General features: G+C 37.2%; 1 long non-coding RNA gene across 1 annotated transcript; it reads right to left on the bottom strand.

Annotated features, from left to right (window-relative positions):
- Positions 1-1,313: 1,313 nt before the first annotated feature.
- LOC127861079 (uncharacterized) lies at positions 1,314-4,431 on the bottom strand. Its single transcript, XR_008040060.1, has 3 exons — positions 4,221-4,431; positions 1,843-1,982; positions 1,314-1,444 (listed from the first exon to the last, which is right to left on the bottom strand). It is a non-coding gene; the product is annotated as an uncharacterized LOC127861079 (long non-coding RNA).
- Between the last annotated feature and the right edge of the window lie 1,369 nt (positions 4,432-5,800).

Here is a 5,800-nt window from a genome sequence, read left to right on the forward strand (position 1 = left end):
GTACAATGTAGTAAAGCTTGGTAAGGATCATATAAAAAAAGAAAGCCCTATGCTCATCATGAGACAAATTTAACTTTAATTTTTAACTAGAAATGGCGCGGCAGAGGCCGACGCGTATCCCCACACCGAATGTTTGACCTAGGTGTGCCCCAGGGTTGGTAATGGGGCCATGCATAGTCGAGATTGACCGTATTGTCATAGAGAAGTTCAGTATCAATTAGAAGTGAATTGGTGTAGAAATGAAGAAGTTATAGTAAAGGCAATTTAGGGTGGGTGTGACCTATGTGGGCAGGGTGCCCCAGGGTTGGTAATGAGGCCATGCATAGTTGAGATTGACCGTATTGTCATAAGAGAAGTTCAGTATCAATTTGAAGTGAATCGGTGTAGAAATGAAGAAATTATAGAAAAGGCAATTTTGGGTGGGTATGGTCTATGTGGGCGGGGCGCCCCAGGTTTGGTTATGGGGCCATGCATAGTTGAGATTGACCCTAATGTCATAAGAGAAGTTCAGTATCAATTTGAAGTGAATCCGTGTAGAAATGAAAAAATTATAGTAAATGGAAATTTTTGGTGAGTGTGGCCTATGTGGGCGGGGCGCCCCAGGGTTTGGATTGGGGCCATGCATAGTTGAGATTGACCCTAATGTTATAAGAGAAGTTCAGTATCAATTTGAAGTGAATCCGTGTAGAAATGAAAAAATTATAGTAAATGGAAATTTTTGGTGGGTGTGGCCTATGATGGCGGGGCGCCCCAGGGTTGGGAATGGGGCCATGCATGGTTGAGAAAGACCGTATTGTCATAAGAGAGGTCCAGTATCAATTTGAAGTGAATCGGTGTAGAAATAAAGAAGTAAATGTAAAATAACCTAAAAAAATGAGTGATAATTTCTGACGCGGCCCCACCCCAACCCCTATAACTTTTGACACAGGGGTCAGATCAAAATTCCAAATAGTGCAGGGTCGCACATATGCTCATAGCTACCATGTGTGTAAGTTTCAAGGTTCTAGTGCTAATAGTGTAGGAGGAGATATTGGCCAGGACGGACGGACGGACAGACGGACGGACGGCGGAGATCACCACAATATCCCCACCTTTTTTTCAAAAAGTGTGGGGATAACTAAATCAAGGGCCATATCTTTTCTGATACTTGCGCCTTATGGCTGGTTTTCCAACTTATCTGAGCTTCTATTGATAGTAACAATGTGCCTTAAAATGGCCAGTAGAGCTTAAAATGAAGTGATTGATTGATTGACAACGGATGACAAACACCAGGTGATCACAAGCACTGTGCTTGGGTGAATAAAAAGCAAATACTTACTGTGGTGACGAACCTGATGCTGTACAATACTTCGTTTCTGCCTAAACCGTCTGCTGCAAATGGAGCAACTGAACACTTTTCTTCTATTGATGTTGACTTCTTCATACTGGTAGATATTTTGTTGCGCTGCATATACAATAAATATAAAGTATGCAGGTTAAATGGATCAAGTTATCAAAATGAAGATCGGAATGTCATATGCAATGTCATTTATCATGATACCATGTGAAAGCCCTTGACAAGTAGAATGTGTATACCAACAAGAGCTTTCAGTAAAACAGCACCCACACTAAACTATTCCAATAGAAGAAAGTATCTTTTTTTCCCAATCTGAAGATAAAAATTTCCAATTGATGTTTAGAAATCGTCATTTCTGGTTTTGTGATGATGGTGTCACCGATGGTAAATCTGGGCTTAAGTCTACAAAATGTAAGTTTGATTTGATGATCGGGAAAATACCCTAACCTATCAATTTTAATCCGGATTAACGAACATCTACTGTACTTAAAGCTTTTTTAGCTCACCTTTACCATGGGATTGATCTAGATGATTTTTCAGATGGCGTTTCTGTATGAACTTTCTTAAGCATAATGAACATTCAAACTTTTTACTGGAATCCATTGTACATCTGCTACATGTACTGACTTCTGTATAGAGTCCAGACCTGTAAAAGGATAAAAAAAAATCCATTACAAGGCCACATTTCAATCATGCAACACATATGATTACAAAATGTTTGCATGTAGACAGACACTTTTTAAGGTTTTATTGTAGTTCGGAGAGAAATGCAAGTTGTATAAAGACATTGAAATCAACGAGCAAATAAAGAATGTTTGTCTAAAGCTCAAGATGAACAGGATGCTTTAAAACATAATTGGATCACTGTTCAACAGTATTTTACACATTCTCTTGTATGATGTTTTCAGAGTATGCAGAATTCTCCCTGAAAGGTGCATGCTATTTTTTTTGTTTGAGCATGTTCTTACCCTAACCTTGAGCATGCACATTACACAAAGGTTATCTGATATATTTTTTTAAATATGTGTAAATGTCAAAACTATAAGTCGCCTTGATAAGCATTTCATGTACATGCGCATCAGTGCGAGATTTTTTGTAGAAATGTACAGAAGAATAAAGTAACTAGAGCTTTGTCACAGACGTGACTTATACCCCCACATGCTGCATTGACACAGAATATTTTACATGCTGTCTTCACAAAACAAGAGAAGCTTATTTATGGTGATTTTTAAGAATTATTATGCCATTATCATTTATGGCCATTTTGACCTTTGAACTCTTGAATTCTTTCGCATGACACGCCGTCCCTGCAATGACTGTGAACAAAATTAATGTACAGAGTCATTTTAAAATCTCACAATGAATGACATAGTTATTGTCCAGACAAGCTCATTTATGGCCATTTTTGACTTTTGAACTCCAAGTGTGACCTTGACCTAGGAGATATCGACGTATTTGTTTCCCATGACACACCGTCCAATGATGGTGAACAAATGTACAAAGTCATTTTAAAATCTAACGATAAATGACATAGTTATGGTCCGGACAAACTTTCGGTTTAAAACGCACCTTTGAACTCAAAGTGTGACCTTGACCTTGGAGATATTGACGTACTTCTTTCGCATGACACACCGTCCAATGATGGTGAACAAATGTACCAAGTCATTTTAAAATGACATAGTTATGGTCCGGACAAACTTTCGGTTTAAAACACACTAAGTGACCCCGTGACCTAGTTTTTGACCTGGCATGACCCATATTTAAACTCGACCTAGACATCATCTAGATACAACTTCTGACCAAGTTTGGTGAAGATCGGATGAAATTTTGGGGACAGACCAGCGATTTTCCTCCTTCTTTATAAAGTACCGGTAAACGGCACTTTCCCAATCACGAAAAAAAAAAAAAATTCCCAATTGCTGTCCTTAAATTCCCAATTAAAGGTATTTGGGTACTTTTCCCAATTGGACAAGGAAAATCGCTGCAGACCAACCGACAGACAAAGTGACTCCTATATAGACCCCATTTTCAGTAATAGGGGTATAATAAATAATGTATTCGTAAGAGTTATAGTGTTATTTAAAAGATGAGATTTACAGTCTAAACAGATGTCAACTCGCTCTGAAATTATGGCACAGCTAAGTTATCCCCTGCCAAAACTGGTCAAGGGTAGGTGCCTGTGCAATATTGGCTGGCAAAGAGTTCCATAGAATGATAGTAGCAAATTATCAATTAATATCTTTCAATTCTAATTTTTATTTATTTTTTTCAATTTCATTATCTCTTAATTTACAAATTACAAATCCTAAGATTTATAAATAGTTTGTGAATTTACAATCTGAAACATTATGACCATTTTTACAATATATCTCAACTAGATCAGAGAAGATTGGGTACTAAAATGACGGGATGAATGCTTGAGCACGATTTCGTTCAAGGAAAGTAAAATAATCAGCAATTCAAACATATATGTACTTCTGCAAGCAAAATACAACTTATTCAAACTAATGATAACATCTGGTGTGCCTTAATATGTCTGAAACTGATGAAAATCAATATACAAACAACATTAAGTGTACGTACTTTCGGATACGCAACTTTTCGGATCTGAAAATGTTCTTGCTATTCTCGAAATCATCTCTCATTTAGCAGGTATTTGAACTTAGTTTCGAACCTTGATTCAGTCACCAATATGAGATTAGGTTTGGTATTCATGTAAATACTAGTCCAAATAAGTGTACTTGGAATACCGACGAGCAATATAAAAATAGCCACATCATGGCAACTGATGAACGGACTGCCCGTACAGTTTGTCACATAAATGAGAATATATAAATTATATTTCCCCAAATGTAAAATATCTGCTATAAATCAAAATTCTTACCTTTCTCCTGTCTATTTCAAGTTTTATTATTAACGACAACAGGCTAGAAATCTTTGAATGTTGTTGTTGAATCTTTCAATGATCGATTTTGCCGTGTGACGTCATAACGATTTCTACTTGCTGAGCGTATCACATGGCCAAATGCGCCCTCTAGCCCAGTGTACTAAGCGGGTTAGTTCAAAACGTTCGTACTGCAGACGTAAATAAAAGATGGCGACAACAAAATTCTTGGTCTATTGGATCGAGGAAACGACCTGGTCTGTTGTTTCGAAATCAGCACTCAGAGATGATGTTTTACCGGGACAACAGACCTTCACAAAATTCCAAGGGAAATGGTACCCTTCTTTGGTTATAGCAAGTAAGTATCATCGCAAAATAACCACGTGCAACTCTTCGCCATTTTGTTTGATTTTCATTTCGCATCCTCTTATCTTTTAAAGAGAAATCGTCACTTGTACTGTATATAATTGGAGGATAATAGGGTCCTCGTTTGCCAATAATTATGGCCTAAATCCACACATATTTTATCAAACAGCTGCAATTTGCAGAATGTTACACGTTTTTGCAACCTGATTGTTTGTTGTTTCTCGAAAGAATCGGCATGTTAATACCTTAAATTTTGTATTGCTCCTAAAGAAAGTGTGTATTACTACTAAAGAGTAGCACATTTATTGTTTTAAAAATATTTTCAAACCTTCATCTGCTAAGTTATTGAGGTAGATTTCGCTCTATTTCATGACGAAATATCTTTTTAAAATGCAACAGTGACAGAAGCAAGCCTAGTGCAACTTGTTGACTATTTATCTATCTATTTATACTGCCAAGCGCCCTTTCGAGCATTATAGGTAGACATGGACATTATCGGGTCCGTTTCCTGGGAAGAACCAGTACTTGGTGTCTATGGAGGAGATAATGAGAACGCTCCCCGAGTAGGATGCGAACCCACGAACTCCCGATCGCTAGGCGGACACCTCATCCACTACACCACTGCGATATGACGCTCTCAAATATTAAGCTACTTTTTATATGGGTAATATTTGGAGCAAAGAATTTAGCCCATATAAAAAGTATCTCTAAATTCTTGGCAACGTTTTACAAATAAGCCTAAAAAGAGCCAAAACCTCCCCAAAATAAAACGTACCGTACACAAGTCACAACGACCCCAACTCAGCCAATGACAAAAGCAATGATACTTGCTTTTACAGTAAATTGAGTTATTGGTAACATAAAATAAATTCAATCGACTTGATTTTTCGATGATTCATGTTACATGTTTTTTAACAGAAAGATTTTCACTCACCACTTGCCAAATCAGAAAATAACACAAGCGCGGAGTCTAATTTTTGGACTAGATCAGATGTCATACCTCAGAATAAATTCCCCACTTACATGATAACGACCCTAAATTTCCCCATTCAAGTTTATGTCATCTTCAATTTTTTAAAGGGATAACCTGCTATAAATGATCAGACAAGTACTCAATGTGAACATACTTGACACTTTTTCACTCACTGTTTCAGAAGATGACCAAAAAAACATTGACAAAGCAGAAAAATCCTTCGGCATATTTATAAGGAACT

Source organism: Dreissena polymorpha, chromosome 15 (genome assembly GCF_020536995.1).
Source record: "Dreissena polymorpha isolate Duluth1 chromosome 15, UMN_Dpol_1.0, whole genome shotgun sequence".
NCBI classification, from domain to species: Eukaryota; Metazoa; Mollusca; class Bivalvia; order Myida; family Dreissenidae; genus Dreissena; species Dreissena polymorpha.